Below are 20,844 nucleotides of genomic sequence, written 5' to 3'. Positions count from 1 at the left end.
GGTTAAGGGTGGCCGCTAGAGCTACGTCTGAGGCGTCGCTCTCGACCTGGAAGGGGAGGGACTCGTCGATGGCGCGCATCGTGGCCTTTGCAATATCCGCTTTGATGCGGCTGAAGGCCTGGCAAGCCTCTGTCGACAGAGGGAAGGTCGTGGTCTGTATTAGGGGGCGGGCCTTGTCTGCGTACTGGGGGACCCACTGGGCGTAGTATGAAAAGAACCCCAGGCAGCGTTTCAGGGCTTTTGGGCAGTGCGGGAGGGGGAATTCCATGAGGGCGCGCATACGTTCGGGGTCGGGGCCTATTATCCCATTGCGCACTACGTAGCCCAGAATGGCTAGCCGATTGGTGCTAAAAACGCACTTGTCCTCGTTGTACGTGAGGTTCAAAGCTTTGGCGGTCTGGAGGAATTTTTGGAGGTTGGCGTCGTGGTCCTGCTGGTCGTGGCCGCAGATGGTTACATTGTCGAGATACGGGAATGTGGCCCGCAACCCATGTTGATCAACCATTTGGTCCATCTCCCGTTGGAAGACTGAGACCCCGTTTGTGACGCCAAATGGGACCCTTAGGAAATGGTATAATCGCCCGTCTGCCTCGAAGGCTGTGTACTTGCGGTCACTTGGGCGGATGGGGAGCTGATGGTAGGCGGACTTGAGGTCCACGGTGGAGAAGACTTTATATTGGGCAATCCGATTGACCATGTCGGATATGCGGGGGAGAGGGTACGCGTCTAGTTGTGTGTACCTGTTGATGGTCTGGCTATAGTCTATGACCATCCTTTGTTTCTCCCCTGTCTTCACTACTACCACCTGCGCTCTCCAGGGACTATTGCTGGCCTGGATTATGCCCTCCTTTAGTAGCCGCTGGACTTCGGACCGAATGAAGGTCCGGTCCTGGGCGCTGTACCGTCTGCTCCTACTGGCGACGGGTTTGCAATCCGGGGTGAGGTTCGCAAACAAGGACGGGGGTTGCACCTTGAGGGTTGCGAGGCCGCAGATAGTGAGTGGGGATATTGGGCCGCCGAATTTGAATGTAAGGCTCTGTAGATTGCATTGGAAATCTAATCCCAGTAAGGTGGGGGAGCAGAGTTGTGGAAGGACGTTTAGTTTGTAGTTTTTGAACTCCCTCCCCTGCACCGTTAGGGTAACTATGCAGAATCCTTGGATCTGTACGGAGTGGGATCCTGCAGCTTGGGAAATCTTTTGTGCGCTGGGATAGGTGGTCAAGGAACAGCGTCTTACCGTGTCGGGGTGGATAAAGCTCTCCGTGCTCCCGGAGTCGACTAGGCATGGTGTCTCGTGGCCGTTTATTAGCACCGTTGTCGTCGTCGTCGTCGTCTGGAGTGTCCGGGGCCGAGCTTGATCGAGCGTAATTGAAGCGAGACGTGGTTGTAGTAGTGGAGTGGGGTCCGTTGTTGCCGTCCAAGATGGCGTCAGGGATGAACAAAATGGCTGCCCCCATACATCGCACGTGGCTGGGGGGTCACAAGATGGCGGCGGGGGTGGACAAAATGGCCGCCCCCACGCGTCGCAGAGGTTTGGGGTGGTCCAAGATGGCGCCCTTCCTCCCCTCGTGGTGGCCGGGACCCAAACTGGCGGCGTCTGCAGGTCGCACATGGGGCGCTGGGGGGGTTGGGGAGCGTTGGGACCGCACGGGGCTCCCTCCTCTCCGGGGACAGCGGTGGTCGGGACCCAAGTTGGTAGCGCCGGCGGGGCAGACGTGGAGCGCGGGGGGGGGGGGGGTTAGGGGGGGCGTGAGAGACGGCCAGAACTCCCTCTTCTCCATGGGGAGTGGTGGTCGGGACCCAAAGTGGTAGCGCCGGCGGGTCATATATGGGGTGCGCGGGGGGGGGGGTGTTGGGGAGCGTAAGCGGCGTGCAGGGCTCCCAGGACCGCGGTGGTCAGGACCCAGAGCGGCTGCGCCAGCGGGTGGGGAGTGTAAACGGCTTGCAGGGCTCCCTGTTCTCCCGGGGCAGCGGCGACCTCGCGGGACCGGCACACAACCGCGAAATGGCCCTTTTTTCCGCAGCTCTTGCAGATCGCTGCGCGGGCCGGGCAGCGCTGCCGGGGGTGTTTCGCCTGGCCGCAGAAATAGCAGCGGGCGCCCCCGGTGCGACTTGGCGTTTGGACCGCGCAAGCCTGTGGGGTGTCTGGCGGGGGGGGGGTGGGTTTGTCGCGACGGGTACGTACGGAGCCCAATGGGCTGCCGCGCGGTCGGGGCCGTAGGCGCGGGTATTACGCGCGGCCACGTCTAGGGAGGCTGCTAGGGCCCGGGCCTCAGAGTCCTAGCGACTCTCTTTCTAGAAGTCTTTGGCGGATTTGGGAGGAATTCATATCTGCCACAAAAGCATCGCGCATTAACATGTCAGTGTGTTCATTTGCGTTCACCGAAGGGCAGCTGCAGGCTCGTCCCAAAATCAGCAGCGCGGCGTAGAATTCGTCCATCGATTCTCCGGGACCTTGCCGTCTCGTCGTGAGCTGGTAGCGAGCGTAGATTTGGTTAACTGGGCGGACATAGAGACTTTTCAGTGCTGCGAACGCCGTCTGGAAATCCTCCGAGTCTTCGATGAGGGAGAAGATCTCCGTGCTCACCCTCGAGTGCAGGACCTGTAGTTTTTGGTCTTCTGTGACCCGGCCGGTGGCCGTTCTGAGGTAGGCCTCGAAACAAGTCTGCCAGTGCTTGAAGGCTGCTGCCGCGTTCACTGCGTGGGGGCTGATCCTCAGGCATTCCGGAATGATCCTGAGCTCCATAGTCCTTTTTTTTTTTTAGGCACGCTTAATAAATTGTAGCGCACAAAGACTCCGTGAGACGAATAGAGTGAAGTCGATGAGGCTTTATTAAGCGTGTCTGTTCCCCCGCAGCTCGATAATAGAATGGCCTGCGGGGGAGGACTCCGGCTTCTTATACTCCGCCTTCAGGGCGGAGCTAGAGGTCAACGGCCAACCAGGACCCGGGATCTGTCAGCCAATGACATTAGGGCTTCCAGTCCCACATGACCCCCAATACATACTACCACAATGTGGCAACTGATGCATTTATATAGTGCGGAATTTGAAAAAAAATAATCTCCTTCAGCCTGGAGGGACTGCCTACTACTCTATGCATTATGGGCAATGATACATAAACCAAATGATTGAGTTGACAGCAAATGTCAGTACCAGTTTATAATATCCGACGCCGGCTAATAGAAACATAGAAACAAAGAAAATAGGAGTAGGAGAAGGCCCTTAGAGGCTGCTCCGCCATTCATTATGATCATGGCTGATCCCGCCTCAATAGCCTGACCGCACTGCCTGACTGCACCCTATATTTAATAGTCAATATTTAGTCTTTAGTAACTTATTCGTCTGGTAAAAAGGCAATTTGTAACATATGACTCACAAATAGATTTCTTCTTCCTTTGCACTTAAAGCTATTGAAAGCTTAGAAATGGGTGACAAACAATGTCTCATTAGGCGCCTTGAATCCTCAGTTCCCAAAATACTTGATAAACAAATGTTAAATTAACACAGGACTCGTTTATAGAATTACATTAATGAGAGAATTTTTGCAGACTATATGGTTGTTTTTATGAAGACACAGGCATTCCACACGGAGTTGAACAAAACAAAGGTCTATTTGCAAGTCTCAAGGTAAACAGCTCCCGTGATACCAAACTGGGTGAGCATTCAGCCATTCCCCGACTGGCCGGTTTTATACATGATGCACGATCAATTGAACAAAGACTAAATTTGGATACAACTAAGGCTTTATTGCTCTAAGATGTGTGGCCTCCCACAGCAGCTGGCGAAATGGCTGCTGAATGGAGGACATGCATATTTATACTCCGCCTACTGGGAGGAGCCAGCAGGCAGGGACTACCGGCGAACCTGTAGTACAGGTCCTACCTTACATCACCTAATAAAGGTGTAACAGTGGTTTACCACAATACACAAGAGTAATTAAGCTTCCCCTGCCCTCTTAGCGGGGAAGCTTGTATTCCGCAAAGCACTCTGAGAATACAATTGTCCCCATCCCATAAGTCCTGTTCGGATACAGGTTACGATAGTTCAATCAGACTTCCGGTTGCGGATATGCCTAGGTAGATCGCACGGTCGGCAGCTCCTGGCGATAACAGACTTTTAGGCCCTTTTACGGAGCTCCAGCGGCACTTTGACGGCAATTCCCGGTGTGGAAGGAAAGGGTCCCCCAGTGCTGTATGGAGTAGACCAGGAGTGGGGTGATCAAAAAAGCGGCTTTGGAGAAGAGAACGGGTGCGAAAAAACAAGATGGCGGCTGGCGGGGATCAGGTAGCGTGTGCCGAGTGTTCACTGGAGCAGCAGGAGTTTTTGAGAAACTGCTTGGCGGAGTTGGCCCCTATGAAGGTATCGATTGAGAGGTTGGTGGAGACCCAGAAGATGCAGGGGACGGCGATAAAGGAGGTGCAGCAGAAGGCCTCTGATAACGAGGATGAGATTCTGGGCCTGGCGGTTAGAGTGGAGGCGCACGAGGCGCTGCACATAAAATGGCAGGAGAAGCTGGAAGACCTGGAGAATAGGTCAAGGAGGCAGAACCTGCGGATTCTGGGTCTCCCTGATGGCGTGGAGGGGTCGGATGCTGGGGCATATGTGACCACGATGCTGGGTACACTGATGGGCGTGGGGGTTTTCCCGCAGCCCCTGGAGCTGGATGGGGCACACAGAGTCCTGGCGAATGAGCTGCCGAGAGCTATGGTGGTAAGATTCCACCGCTTCACCGATAAGGAGTGTGTCCTGCAATGGGTGAAGAAGGAGCGGATCAGCAGGTGGGAGAACACCGAGATCCGTATCTATCAAGACTGGAGTGCAGAGCTGGCCAAGAAGGCAGGCAGTTGGACACAAATGCGCGGAGGCTCCTGAATGCCATCATGATGCCCTCGGAACGGGGTGGGTGCAGAAGTGGTGGCGGCAATGGACGCAGAGAAAGCCTTTGATCGGGTGGAGTGGGAGTACCTGTGGGAAGTGTTAGGCAGATTTGGGTTTGGAGAGGAATTTATAGGGTGGTTAAATTGTGTATCAGGCACCGGTAGCGAGTGTGTCGACGGGCGGCTGCGGTCGGAGTACTTTAGGTTACATCGAGGAATGAAGCAGGGGTGCCCCGTGTCCCCACTGCTGCCTGCCCTGGCAATCGAGCGGTTGGCCATGGCATTGAGGGAGTCCAGAAACTGGAGGGGGCTGGTTCGGGGGGGGGGGGGGGGGGGGGGGGGGGGGGGGGGGGAGCATTGGGAGGGGACGGGGGAGGTCATGCAGATCCTTAGAGAATTCCGGGACTTTTCGGGGTATAAGCTGCATGTTGCGAAAAGCAAGCTTTTTGTGATACATGCGACGGGCCAGGAACAGAGACTGGGAGAGCTACCGCTTAAGATGGTGGAGAGGAGCTTTCGCTACTTGGGAATTCAGGTGGCTAAGAGCTGGGGGGTTCTGCACAAGCTCAATTTAGCGCGGCTGGTGGATCAGATGGAGGAGGACTTTAAGAGGTGGGACGTGCTGCCACTTTCCCTGGCGGGCAGGGTGCAGTCCGTGAAGATGACTGTCCTCCCCAGGTTCTTGTTCGTCTTCCAGTGCCTTCCCATCCTTATCCCCAAGTCCTTTTTCAAGCGGGTAAACAGGATTATTACGGGATTTGTGTGGGCAAACAAGACCCCGCGTGTTAAGAGACTGTTCTTAGAGCGCAGTCGGGGTGGGGGTGGGCTGGCGCTGCCAAACTTTTGCAGCTATTATTGGGCAGCAAATATATCCATGATTCGGAAGTGGGTAGTAGAGGAAGGGTGGGGGCAGCATGGAAGCGGTTGAAGGTGGCTTCTTGCAGGGATAGTAGCTTGGGGGCACTGATAATGGCTGCGCTGCCGCTCCCGCCGACACGGTACTCCACGAGCCCGGTGGTAGCAGCGACATTGAGGATCTGAGGTCAGTGGAGACAGCACAGTGGGGAGGCAAGTCTGGACCCCGATAAAGAACAATCACAGGTTTATTCCAGGTAGAATAGATGGTGGGTTCCTAGGCTGACACAGAGCGGGTATCAAAAGGATGGGGGACTTGTTTATTGATGGGACTTTTGCTAGTCTGAGGGCGCTGGAGGAGAAATTTGGGTTGCCCCCAGGGAATACCTTTAGATACATGCAGGTTCGGGCGTTGGTGAAAAAACAGGTGGGGGAATTTCCATTGTTACCTGCCTGGAGGATACAGGACGGGGTGGTCTCAGGTGTGTGAGTGGGGGATGGCAAGGTATCGGACATATACCAGGAGCTGCAGGAGGCGGAGGAGGCCTCGGTGGAAGAGCTGAAGAGCAAGTGGGAGGAGGAGCTGGGTGAGGAGCTCGATGAGGGCCTGTGGGCTGACGCCCTGGGCAGGATCAATTCCTCCTCATCTTGCGCCAGGCTTAGCCTGATTCAGTTTAAGGTGGTGCACTGGGCACATATGACAGTGGCAAGAATGAGTAAGTTCTTTGGGTGGAGGACAGGTGTATGAGGTGTTCAGGGAGCCCAGCAAACCATGTCCATATGTTTTGGGCATGCCCAGCACTTACAGAATTTTGGAAAGGCTTCGCAAAGGCTATGTCCAAAGTCTTGGACACTCGAGTAAAACCGAGCTGGGGGACAGCGATATTTGGGGTGTCAGACGATCCGGGAGTGCAGGAGTCGAAAGAGGCCGGAGTTCTGGCCTTTGCCTCCTTGGTAGCCCGGGACGCGAAACCCCCGGGCTTAATTGTTCATATTGTAATTTTTGATTGTTTACATTATACTGTGTTTCATTGCAGGAATGTCATGGGGAGGCAGTGGTGTAATGGCATTGTCACTGGACTGGTGGTCTGGAGACCCAGGATAATATTCTTGGGACCCAGGTTCGAATCCCGCCACGGCAGATGGTGGAAATTGAATCCAATAAATATCTGAAATTAAAAGTCCAACGATGACCATGAAACCATTGTCAATTGTTGTAGAGGCTTGGGTCAGTGACATGGCGGGATTTCTCAGGTTGGAGAGGATAAAGTTTGCCTTGCGAGGGTCCTTGCAGGGGTTCTCCAGGTGGTGGCAACCGTTCCTTGAATTTCTCGTGGAACGCTAAGTGGAGGTCAGCAGCAGCAGCAAACCAGAGGGGGGGAGGGGTGGTATATTTGTAAAGGGCAGATACCCCACCTTGTTTTGCTAATTTGTTAAGTTGTTTTCTTAATTATTACTATGCTTTTTGTTGTTTTCTTTTTGTATTGGTTTGTAAAAATTATTGAAAATTTTTGAATAAAAACAAATTTTAAAAAAAGAGACAGTTCAATCAAATGTGAAGTTAGTATATTCAGGTAATAGGTGTTTATGAATCTAGATTAAAATCCCAAATTAAAATGATATTTTCAGGCTATAGTATTTCGATTAAGGGGTGGATCCGCTGCTCCAGCCGCCAGTAGTGCATCCCTCACTCGGTGGAAAATCGAGTGTTGGGCTAAGGGATGCTGATCCCATTCTGATCCTCCAATCCCTCACCAATGGTGGCAGAGAGCTACATGCCCACGCAGGCGGGAGGATTAACAAGCTGGAAGCACGATTCTTTACGTCTCTGTCATGCTCCAGGCCTCTCAGCTGGAATTCACACGTGTTTCGATTGGTGCAGGTATTTCCAATTTCTAAATGGACAAACCACTGACTTGTCCCTGTACATTGTTAAAGGTCATCAAGCCCTAACGGGGTGAAGCTGACTGCAGAGAATCAAGCTAAACTGGGCTGAGGTAAATCTCATATCAGATACCGAGGCAGGGAAAACCACAAGCCGAAGGGAACAGAAAATAAAAGCTGCTGGATCGATCTCCTACACCACTCAAACACAGGACAATGTTGTGTGGAGAAGATACACTGACTAACTTTTAGCAGCTAGAACAAGGTTGCCAGAGACAGAGTCAACTGGGAGTCCGCAATAAACTGTGCCAAGTGAAGGCTTGAACGTACCTGAGAATCTGACAATACCAGAAACAACTGTGGAAGACTTGAGGACATTTCACCACCGAGTCAACCTCCAAATCCTACGCCAATTCTAGTTGAGGCAACAACAGACAAGTTCAAACTATATCAAAAACACCAGAGGTTACACTCAACACAAAAAAGGGTGACAATCACACAGGAATCGACATCCTCCAAAACATCTAACTTATTGAATGTTGTGATGTGGAGATGCCGGCGTTGGACTGGGGTGAGCACAGTAAGAAGTCTTACAACACCAGGTTAAAGTCCAACAGGTTTGTTTCAGACACTAGCTTTCGGAGCGCTGCTCCTTCCTCCTTCATTCACCTGAGGAAGGAGCAGTGCTCCGAAAGCTAGTGTCTGAAACAAACCTGTTGTAAGACTTCTTATTGAATATTGTGCTTAATTGTTCATATTGTAATTTTTGATTGTTTACATTATACTGTGTTTCATTGCAGGAATGTCATGGGGAGGCAGTGGTGTAATGGCATTGTCACTGGACTGGTGGTCTGGAGACCCAGGATAATACTCTTGGGACCCAGGTTCGAATCCCGCCACGGCAGATGGTGGAAATTGAATCCAATAAATATCTGAAATTAAAAGTCCAACGATGACCATGAAACCATTGTCAATTGTTGTAAACATCCCAGCTGGTTCACTGGGGTCCTTCAGGGAAGAAAATGTGCAGACCTCACCTGGTCTCCAGATCCACAACAATGTAGTTAACACTTAAATGCTCTTTGAAATGGTCTAGCGATCCACTCAAGTTGTACCAAACCGCTACAAAATTATTGAAAAGAAAAAAAGCTTGGTGGACCAGCCGGCATCGACCTAGGCACTGGAAAGGACAACAGAAACCCAGCCCTGTCAACCCTGTAAAATCCTTCTTAATAATATTTGGAGGCTTGTGCCAAAATTGGGAGAGCTGTCTCACGGACTAGTCAAGGAACAGGCTTATTACAACCATACTCACGGAATCAAACCTACACCGGGGTTTTTCAATCTCAGGGTAGCAAGCTGTGGGTGGGTTATGGGAGGGTCCCGGGTGTCGGGAGGGTCGCGGAGCGATCAATTTCAGCGTTCTGGATCGTGGGAGAAGCACCCAATGGCTGCGACTGTCTTTTTAGAAGGCAAGCCGTAACCGGCCTTTAAATGCAAACGCAGGAGTCTTCCGGCACAGAGTAGGTCACGTGCCCGGCATGCCTGTAGGTCCGTGCATTGGGCATGAAATCAAGGAGGAGAGATTCCTCCATTTTGTAGATGCCAGTAAGCAAGCAACAGGACTGTGTGAAGAACTGAAGATGAATCATTTTGTAATAAGGAAGAGAGGGCCAGAAACACAAACATACCAGGATCTCACAATTGAATCTGCTGGAGAGAACTTCGCAGGAGAGTCCATGGCAGGACAAAGCTGTATCCAGAGCTCCAGGGTCTCCGGTGAACAATTCATTAAGAAGAAACTGAAATCAGGAACGAAGAGTATAAAGGTGATTTCTTGAGGTATGGCATTGTTAATTTTGTTAATGTAAATCATGCAAAACCCATGTGTGTTATATGCAGTGAAGTACTGGCAAATGAACGTTTAAAACCCTCAAAACTTCAAAAGATTTGAAGACTAAGCATGGCGAATTCAAGGACAAACTTCTTGATTTTTTTCAAAGGGTGCAGCGAGACCTTAAATCATCAGCTGAAGTCCTTAGCAGAAATGTAGCATTGAATAACAAAGCAAGTGAGATGGTGAGGACCAAGCAAGCTCACCTGTCACATTAAAGGTAAGTGAAAGTGGTGTGTTGCGAAGGCCAGCGGGCATAGCTCACAAAGGTCAGCCAGCGTGGGTCATGAAGGTCAATCAGCATGGGCCGTGAAGGTCAGCTGGCGTGGGTCACGAAGGTCTTCCGACATGGGTCACAAAGGTCGGCCTGTTTGTAAAAGTGGGTCCCGGGAAAAAAAGTTTGAAAAACACTGCCTTACAGATAATTTCCCAGACATCACTATCACCACCCTAAAACAGCAGAGGTGGCAGCATAGTAGTATATAGTTGAGAGACAGTTTCCCTGGAAGCCCTCAACATCAACTCCTGACCCCATGAAGTCTCATAGCTTCAGTTCAAACATGGACAAGGAAACCTCTTGCTGAATACCACGTACAATCCACCATCAACTGAAGAATCAGTAACCCACCATGTTGAACACCCTTTGGAAGAAGCACTGAGGTGAGGATGGCAAGGGAACAGAATGTATTCTGTGTGGGAGGCTTCAATGTCTATCAGCAAGAGTAGCTTGGTAGCACCACTACTGACCAAGCTGGCCGATGTCTTAAAGGACATAACTGCTAAACTGAGTCTGCGACAGGTGGTGAGGGAACCAACAAGAGGTAAACACATACTTGACCTCATGCTCACCAACCAACCTGCCTGCTGCAGCTGCATCTGTCCATGACAATATCAGTAAGAGTGACCCATGCACACTCCTTATGGAGATGGAGTCCTATCTTCACATTGAGGGATACCTTCCATCATGTTGTGCGGCATTACCATCATGCTAAATGGGATAGATTCAGAACAGATCTCGCAACTAAAGACTGGGCATCCACGAGGCACTGTGGGCCATCACCACCAGCAGAATTGTACTCTGCCTCAATCTGTAACCTCAAGGCCTGGCATATCCCCCAATCTACCATTACCACCAAGCCAAGGGATCAACACTGTTTTAATGAAGAGTGCAGGAGGGCATGCCAGGAGCAGCACCAGGCAGACCAAAAAATTAAGTGCACTGAAAAGGCTATGGGCCCTGACAAAACCTTGGCAATAGTACTGAAGACTTGTGTTCCAGAACTTGACTCGACCTGAGACGAGCTGTTCCAGTACAGCTACAACACTGGTATCTACCTAGTAATGTGGAAAATTGCCCAGGTATGCCCATGGCGGCACAGTGGTTAGCACAGCTGCCTCACACGCTTGGGACCCAGGTTCAATTCCGGTCTTGGGTGGCTTGTAGAGTTTGTACATTCTCCCCGTATCTGTGTGGGTTTCCTCCGGGTGCTCCGGTTTCGTCCCACAGTCCAGAGATGTGCAGGTTAGGTGGATTGGCCATGCTAAATTGTCCATTAGTGTCCAGGGATGTGCAGGTTAGGTGGATTGGCCATGCTAAATTGTCCATTAGTGTCCAGGGATGTGCAGGTTAGGTTACAGGGTTATGGTGATAGGTGGGCTAGACGGGGGAGTGGACAAGGGTGCTGTTTCATAGGGTCAGTGGAGACTCGATGGGCCTCCTACTGTGCTGTAGGTATTCTATGATTCTATGTCCTGTACACAAAAAGCAGGACAAATCCAACCTGCTAATTACTGCCCTATCAGTCAACTCTCTATCATCGGCAAAAGTGATGGAATGGGGTCATCAACAGTGCTTTCAGCAGTACTTACTTAGTAATAACCTGCTCACTGAAGCTCAGTTTGGGTTCTGATAGATCACTCCGCTCCTGACCTCGTTCCAGTCTTGGTTCAAACTTGAACAAAAGAGCGAGGTGACTGCCCTTGACATCAAGACAGCATTTGACTGAGTATGGCATCAAAGAGCCCTAGCAAAACTGGAGTCAGTGGAAAATTCTCTCCTGCAAGAACTCACCAAGTCTCCTCAGACAGCACATTCCAAATTCATGACCACTACCACCCGGCTTGGAAATATATTGCCGATCCCTCATTGTCGCTGAGGCAAAATCCTGGAACTCTCTCCCTATCAGCACTGTGGGTATACATACACTTGAGACTGCAGGGGTTCAAGAACACAGCTCACCACCACCTTCTGAAGGGCAACTTGGGATCGGCAATAAATGCTGACCTAACCAGTGACGCCCACATCCCGTAAATGAATTTTTAAAAAACATCCAGAAGTTCCCTTCCAAGTCATTCACCATCCTGACTTAGAAATATATCATTGTTCCTGCACTGTCACTGGGTCAAAATCCTGGTAACTCACCACCACCTTCTAAATGGTTGTTAGGGATGGGCAAAAATGCTGGCTTAATACTGTTAATAAGCCAATCATGTGGTATATTTAATGCTTTTTCAAAGTCAGATAAAGAACGTCAATGACATTATCCTCAGTAACTCCATTATTTCGTCAAAAATGTTGTCATGCCTAATTTGGTGTAAAAAATCTGTGCTGACTTTCATTTATTAGCTCTTATATTTCTAATCAACAATTAACTTTGTCCCAGATAAATACCTCTAAGTTTTTCCACACCAACATTAGGCTGCGTGGCTGAAATTGCTGAATTTATCCTTGAATCTTCTTTTGAATAGGTGTGTAACAGTTGCAATCCTCCAGTCCTCTAGGATCATTCCCATAACTTAAGGAAGATTGGAGCCTTATTTCCACCCAACTTTCCTCAGCAGCCTTGAATTCAGCCCATCTGGACTGGATGACTTTTCTAATTTGAGCATTTCCAATATTTTAAGCACCTCTTCTTCATCTATTTTTATTCTATCCAATTTCTTTATTTTATTCTTTCATGGAATGTGAGCGTCACTGGCTTGGTCAGTTTTTATTGTTCACCCCTCATTGCCCTTACCTACCCTAGCACCATTTATATGTTTACCGAAGACTTTTGGGCCCCTTTTATGCTATCCACTAATATATAAACTCTCTCTATCCCTCTCATATCCTTTACCAATTCTCCCTTGCGTGTTTTGTATTCAATTCGGTTCTCGACTGAATTATAACCCAAAATTGACCGTGAGCTTTCTTTTTTCTGTTTCGTTAACACAGTTTTTCATAACTTTAGTACACATTGAGCAGGTAAAAAATAATTTCACGGTTCAAATTGAATTGGCACTTAATTGTGCTTGTCACAATTCTGGCAGTGATGTTGGAATCACATCTGGTTTAGTACAGGGCTAAATAGCTGGCTTTTAAAGCAGACCAAGGCAGGCCAGCAGCACAGTTCAATTCCCGTACCAGCCTCCCCGAACAGGCGCCGGAATGTGGCGACTAGGGGCTTTTCACAGTAACTTAATTTGAAGCCGACTTGTGACAATAAGCGATTTTCATTTCATTTTTAATTTCACAACTGCTGTTGATATCTGCCACAGAACATGCCAAAATTGGTCGGGTGAAGGGTAGATTCTTTCAGTCACAAGCCACTTCCAGGTGCCCTTGTCATAAGGAATGCAGATGCCCACCTTCCCTAAGTCACAAATTTAAGCAAAGCAGCACCCAGTGCTGGGTTTCCTTTTTGAAAAAGTAAACAATGCCCCAGAGATACATTTCACAAGAAGAATGCAGTTAAATACATTTCAATACTGCCTGTTTCTTCAGGACTGAGAGCAAGGGGAGGGGTGTTGGTCAGAGTACCTGTGATGACGCACATTGTTGAGTTGAATTGCACACCGATAATTTTGGTATGGGCATATTAGTGCTATTCCAGTGGGCAGTATTCTGCTGTCGAATACGTGATGGCAAGAACAGAGGTTCTTAAGGTCTTGGCCTGCGATCCCCATGAGGGATGGCTGAGGTGGCTCTCATGGTTTTATTTTTCTCTGCAGTCTTGATGAGGTGGCTGTATGCGAGGGCTCTGTCAAGGGTGATGCCCACATAACAGGGTTGGAAATTCTGCTTCTGTCTCTGGCTCAGGGTGGGGTTCAGTTCCCTCTCATTGTGATGGTAGAATGTGCTTGAGACTGTTGCACTGGTGCTCAGTTTTAAGTACCATATCTTACAGTAGTCGATTAACAGTAGTCGCTGTCAGCATGACCGGAAGGTTTTTCTCGCACAGCCACTGAACTGTCTTTTCACTTCAGCTCTTAATCCTTCAATTTTTCCTATGTTGGCCGAGCGTTCACAGTTCCATTCATCTATGTACTTCAACTCAAAGGGTTGATGAGCAGTTGGGGTAGATAAAATGAAGGCTGTGCAGAAACAATAGCTTTCTCACACTTTTACATTTTAACTCCTTAGAATTTGGAAACTTAAAAGCTGAAAGGCATTGCAGCCTGGTATGTGCCTTAAATATCAAAATGTCAGGATCTGATGCCATCATTTGGAGTTCCACAGAAATATATCTTAGAGATGTGCAAACTGCACACAGCGTCCAAACAATCAGCTTCCCAAGCAGCATTGAGCCTGTAGAGGCCCAAGTATGTGCAGTGTTACATTTCTGAGAGCTTCTTTGAAGCCCCGGGAAAACAGGAGTGCTCTTTAGATTCCAACAATGAAGAAACCTCTGTCACAGATTTCCCCCTTCTCTAGTCACAATTGGTCCAGCATCCCCCTTGATCACTGAAGTTGATGGGGACCTTTGGCGCTGACAGTGAGCTGCAAATTCACAATTTTTCACTCTGACCTCATAGCTTCAATGTCAGTGGGAGTTGGTGTGAGGAAATGCAAATGTTAAAATTTATTGGACCTAACACTTCAGCCCAATCCAGACCCGAACACTTGTTAGGGTACCCGGCAAGGACCCCAAACTCTTTTTACATTTTTTAAAACTGTGAGGAAAGGATACTTCGTTCCAGGAGTGATTCCACTGACCAAACAAACTTTCTTCTCAGCATAGGATTAAACACACTAACATCACAGAAAATAGCTTTCCAATTAACAGTTAAACAATTCTTAAAATAAAAGGAAATCCATTTGATTACTAACTGATACGTTCTCTATCTTCCATTAAGCAAAGCCCATCACAGGTCAAAACCCACTTATAAATAAAGTTAGCAAACACAGAGATACTTGTATCGACCTTTATTGGAAAGATTGCTCAGAGAGAAAGGGAACCTTTCAAGAAACAGCCTGTTGATCTTTCTGTCTGTGTCAGACTACTGCTAAACCTGACAACCTTTGGCAAAGGTTGCTGTTCATCTTAAAACCCGTAACAGATTGCAAGCTGCTACAGACTTCGCTCCTTCCATTAATTACATCATCTTTACCCCACTCAGATCCCCTGACCTGCTTACCTAAGTCTAAATACAATGGGATGTTTTCTGCGATTGTGAGGCTATGTCCTCACGCCGGCATGGGAACGCCCGAACATTCGGTGAAAAACGGTCACCGATCCTCCGTTTGGATGGGGGCTAGCATCTGAGCAGCGTAGAGCACCTGGCTCTTGCTGCCGATATGGCCTAGAGAATTGCCGGGTCCGTGGCCGCGCATGTGCACGGCAGCGACCTGCAGCGGCCGCGCCGTGCAACATGGCTAGGCCACAGCAGCCCCGGCCTGCGAAATAGTGTCCCCCCTTTGGCCAGGCCCATGAGCCCTGTACCAAATCCCAAAAGTGCCCCCATCCCCTGACAAACTTCCCCCTGTGCATGGATTGGCCCTTCCCCGGCTGTGGTGGCGCTGGTCTGAGTCCACAGCCACCACGCCGAGTTCCCAACGGATGATAGCACACGTGTCTGACGCTGTCGGGAACTTGGCCAGTTGGGGGCAGAGCATCGAGGGGGTGGACCTCAGGCAATGTCCTGAGGCCGTCGATGCGCCGCCTTGGAGGGGGCGGAGCATCATGAAAGTGGCGCCACCCCCGATTTGGTCAGAAACGGGTATTCGCTGGCCGATCGCCGAACGCGATTACGGCGTCAGCGACCAGAGAATCCCACCCAAAGTGTCAAATTATCTACACTCCAGGGAATCTCCAGCAATCGTAACAATATCTCTTTGTAAACACACATGGTTGGAATGAATGATAATCACACTTTTACAACATCTTAATTACACCTATTGTAACCTCCACCACCTGCCTGTAGGTTAAACAAGGATTTTTTAAAAATGTTATCGCAACAGATATCTTAACCCAGGCTTTTAATAAAATTCCTGCGACATATATAAATAATAAAATCTATGTAAAACATTCCGACATCCATCAGCACATCCGATTTCTGGGTTGCGTTAAAGTCAGGGCTTATTTTACTAAAGGTCATAGAACCAACCAACTGCAGCACCCTGCTACAGTGTGTGGCAGCAATCTACTTGGTACATGATTCCAATTACAGCATTTTGTTTGATATGCTATGTTGCTGTTGTGAATGAACTAGACATTTGAAGATGAAACAACATCAGCGTGCATTTATGTAGTGTCTTAATATAGTCAAGTGTTCCAAGGCTCTTCACACTAGTATTATCAAACACTGAGTCACAGGAAATATTAAGGCAATTTATAAAGAAGGAGTATGTTAAAGGATGAGAGAGATATAGAAATGCTTAGCAAGGGAATTCCACAGCTTAAGACCTAGGCAGTTGAAGGTATGGTCAATAATGGGAAAGAAATTAAAATTAGATATAGGAATTTAGGAACAGGAGTAAACCACTCAGCCCTTCAAACTTGCACCACCAATCAATGAGATCATGCTGGCAGAGCTGTGATCACACCATTGCTTTCCGATCTTGCCTCCATAACCCTCGACTCCCTCTCTATCAAAAATCTCTGCCTTGAATAAAATAAATGGCCCAGCCTCCACTGCTTTCTGGGGAAGGGAATTTCAAATATTAAAGATCTTTTTAAGAGAAAAGAATTCTCCACAACTCTTCTTAAAAGGGAGATCGCCAATATTTAAAATGTATCTCCAAATCAAAGATGGCAGCACACCACCGATCCTCCGCAACAATGGAAACAGATTTAGGAACCATACCTTTGGACCCTCCATCCAAGTCATTTATATAAATTGTAAGAAGTCTGGTGACGTGGATATGCTGACTGGACGCACAAAAAGTGGCTCTCCTCCTGTAAACTTGGAACTAGGCACTTTAATCACAAAATAGTCTACTAAAACCAGGAGGAAACCCCTCTCTCACCCTCCTCCAACATCATCAGGACAAGACATGCCAGCAGCAGCAACTCCAGGGGCCGAAAAGATGGCAAAGGCAGCAAAACCCTGGAAAGAAGAAATGAGGAGATGGCAAACATGAGGTGCGGTGATGCCCCGAACACACATGGGCGACCAACAGGCCGCACACAGAGCTCCCCACCCACGACAAACGGATGGAGGGAGTTCCTTACACAGGAACTTCAGGAGCTCAAGGCGGCCATTAAGACGGAGATGATGGCAACGGTCAAAGTGGCGGCGACTCTGGAGAAGGCGGAAAGGCGGCTGGACACACAGGACGGAACAGTCAGGGAGCTAGCGAGGTCCTCAACAGACCAGAGCGACCAAATTGCCGTATTCGATATGGAAATGGCAAGGATGGTGGCAAAGCAAGGGACATTAAGGGGGACGGTCAAGGAACAGGAAATTAGGATGCCAGAACCTCCGCATAGTGGGCCTACTGGAGGGAACCGAGGGCAGAAACCCCACCGAATAGGTGGCCCAAATGCTGGGTAACCTAGCTGGAAGAGACAACTTCCCCAAAGTGCCAGAAGTAGACAGAGCCCACAGGTCACTCCAGCCAAAGCCCAAGGCCGTCGAACAACCGAGGGCCATCATCACGAAGCTGCAACGGTAGCAGGACCGGGAAAGGAACCTGAACTGGGCAAGGCAGACAAGGTCCTGCAACTGGAAGGGTCACTTGATCCGGGTGTATCTTGGGGCAGACCTGGCCAAGCGCTGGGCAAAATTCAACAGAGCCAAGGCAGCCCTTTATAAGAACAATGTGAAGCTTTGTGAGCTGTATCCAGCCAAGCTCTGGGTGACCTTCCAGGGCAGGGAATATTACTTGATCGCACCGGTGGATGCAGACAAGTTCATCCACAAACATGGGCTGGGAAGACAGCAACAGAACCAACGCTGATCCAGATACCCCAACATATCGGGACAATGAGAAACTGTTTGTAGGGGCTGTACCGCCAAATTTGGAAAGCGGGAGCAAAATCTCAGAACAGAGGGGGAGAGAGCAGCAGGGCTCAGGAAGAAGAATCAGAAACGCAGCAGTTGGCGGGCGAGGTACAGATCGACCCCAGGAGGAGGGCCACCACACTAGCGGGTAAGCTGGCACCAGGAGATATGAATGAGGGGGAGCTGTGGCACATCTCCTGTCGGGGAGAAGGTGTCTGGCGGCATGGGGGAGAACATTACAAAATGGGAGGTAATGGGGAGGACTAGAGGGGGGTATTCGCAGAGGTGGGGGGGGGGGGGGGAAAGGGGAGAGGGAGACCGGCTCAGTGGGATAGCAGAGGGACAAGGAGGGGGAAGGGCGCTAGGCTGGCTATGACAGATCACATATGGCAGCAAGGAACACAAAGGCACCACAAACAGCCACTTATCGAGGGTCCCCAAACAAAGGGAAATCCTGGACTGCAGGGCTCACCCACATGGTGTGCACATAGTTGATGTATATCTTGGGCGACCCCTTGACAAAGCTAAACCCCAGAGCGCAGGCACTCGGCCTCATGGTGACTACGGGAACCGTAGCCATTTTAGATGGCCACCCAACAAAGGGAAACCCCGGAGAGCATCCACAAGGTAAGTATTGTTGATCCTCCAGGAAGGCGGGGGACAAAAATCCCCCATCAGAATAGTCACCTGGAATGTCAGGGACTCAATGGCCAGTGAAAAGATCCAGAAACTTCGCCCATCTGGAAAGTATGCAGGCCAACATAGTCTTCCTGCAAGAGACATACTTGAGGGAGAAGAACCAACTGCAGGTAAGAAAGGGCTGGGTGGGAGAGATATACATTTGTGTTATGGGATGAGAGCTGGGGGGGGGGGGGGGTGGGGGGGCGACTTTAACTGTATACAGGACCCACGGACAGACAGAGCAAACCCCAAATCAGGGGGAAAAAATCTAACATGGTGAATGAACTAACATGGAACAGATGGGACAGTGGATCCATGGTGGTTCACATACACAGGATCTACGCCAGGATCGACTTCTTTGTAGTGGGGAACTCGGTGCTTCCTGGGATAGTGGGAGTGGAATACTCCGCAATCGTAATCTCTGAGCATGTTTCACACTACATAGATGCGAGGTTGGAGACGAGACAGGCCCAACACCCCCCATGGAGGTCCCCATGGAGGTTGGACACGGCTCTCTGCCAATAAGGCATTTTGCGAAACGATATCACAGGCCATTGACGGGTTTGTTACCAACAACCAGAATGGGCAGGTCTAACCCTCCACGTTCTGGGAGGCTCTGAAGGCAGTGATTGGCGGATGAATTATTACTTCCAAAGCACACAGAGATAGGTAGGAGAGGGCAGCTAGGCAACAACTGGAGGTGGACCAGCAGTACTCCACAGCCGCAACTGTAGAGCTACTGGCGGAGAGGAAAAAGCTACAAATAGACTTTGTTCTGCTCTCCACAAGGAAAGAAATGTACCAACTCTGCCAGACACAGGGGGACCTTTTATGAGCATGGAGACAAAGCAGCCACCTGCTGCCTCACCAGCTGAGAAAGCAGGCAACCACGAGGGAAATAGCCCAGGTTAGGGATAACAGCAGGCTAGTTGCCATGCCAGAAAGGGTCAATGAGGCCTTTGAGGTCTTCTAAGGGTCGGAACACCTCCGAACCCCTCATGGAGGACTCGGGGATGAAGCAATTCCTTGACAGACTGGACATGCCAGTCATGGGGGAAGATAGAACACGGAGCCTGGAATCACTATTAGAACTGGAGGAAGTCATGGAGAGTATCAACTCCATGCAGGCAGGGAAGGTGCTGGGGCCAGATGGATTCTACAAAAGATTTGCGCCAACACTGGCCCCGCACCTGCAGGAGATGTTCGCAGACTCGCTGGTAAGATGTGCCCTGTCGCCAACTGGCACAAGACTTAATATCGCTGATACCCAAAAAGGAAAAGGAACTTACTGAGTTTGGGTCCTACAGACGCATCTCACTGCTCAATGTAGGTGCAAAAGCCCTGGCTGGGCGGCTGGAGAGCTGCGTACCAGAGATAGTCGCGGAAGACTAGACAGGCTTGGTCAATAGCAGGCAGCTAACAGCGAACATCAGGCGGCTGCTGAACGTGATAACGACCCCATTCGGGATGAGAACACCAGAAGTGATTATCTCCCTGAATGCAGAAAAGGCCTTTGACAGAGTCGAGTGAAAGTATCTCATCGAGGTACTGGAACGGTTTGGGCTTGGAGTAGGGTTCACCGCCTGGGTGAAACCATTGTACAGCACTTCCATGGCGAGCGTACGGACAAGTTCTTCCAGCTGCACAGAGGCAGGAATAACTGCTGTCCTCGCTCGCTGCCACTGGCAATTGCCCTTAGAACAGCAAAAAGCTGTAGAGGTATCTGGGGTGGGGGGAGGACAGAAAGCATAGTGTTTCACTCTATGCGGATGATTTGCTCCCCTACATCTTGCCCCCCAAGCCAAGAAGGGATCATGAAGCTCTTAAAGGTGTTTGGAGCCTTTTTGGGATACAAATTCAACTTGAGCAACAGTGAAGTCTTCCCAGTGAACCCACAAGGGAGAGGGACAGAGCTGAAGGAACTACGATTCAAACAAGCCCAGAACAAATTCCAACTACCTGAGGATCCAGATAGCCTATGGCTGGAAACGGATCCACAAATGGAATGTGACGAGTCTGGCAGAAGCAAAAAAAGGACTTGCAGAGGTAAGGCACACTCCCACTCTCGCTGACAGGGAGAGTGCAGACGATCAAAATGAAGATGCTGCCGAGGTTTCTGTTCCTGTTCAGATCATTCCCGATCTACATCCCCAATGTCTTCTGCAACACTGTAGACAAATCAATCATGGTGTTTGTGGGTGTGGGAGGGGTGGTTAAGAACCCAAGGATCCAAAAAAAGGGTCCTACAAAGGAAAAGAGGTAAAGACGTATGGGATGCCTGGCCTTCCCAAACCTACAGTTCTACCAGTGGATGGCCACAGCAGAAAGAGTGAGGGGATAGGTGAAGGAACCGGGAGTGGAATGGGCGAGGGTGGAGGAGATTTGCTGCATAGGGACATTACTCCAAGCCATAGTCACGGCTGCACTCCCAACCCCCCCATCCTGAC

At 49.8% G+C, this 20,844-nt stretch overlaps 1 protein-coding gene across 12 annotated transcripts in view; it reads right to left on the bottom strand.

The window, feature by feature from the left end:
- The window catches only part of LOC140391729 (disks large homolog 2-like), a 1,606,854-nt gene that overhangs the window by 340,218 nt on the left and 1,245,792 nt on the right, over positions 1-20,844 (bottom strand). The window lies entirely within an intron of this gene.

This window comes from Scyliorhinus torazame, chromosome 15 (assembly GCF_047496885.1).
Source record: "Scyliorhinus torazame isolate Kashiwa2021f chromosome 15, sScyTor2.1, whole genome shotgun sequence".
NCBI classification, from domain to species: domain Eukaryota; kingdom Metazoa; phylum Chordata; class Chondrichthyes; order Carcharhiniformes; family Scyliorhinidae; genus Scyliorhinus; species Scyliorhinus torazame.
This window is presented reverse-complemented; position numbering and strand designations above follow the sequence as displayed.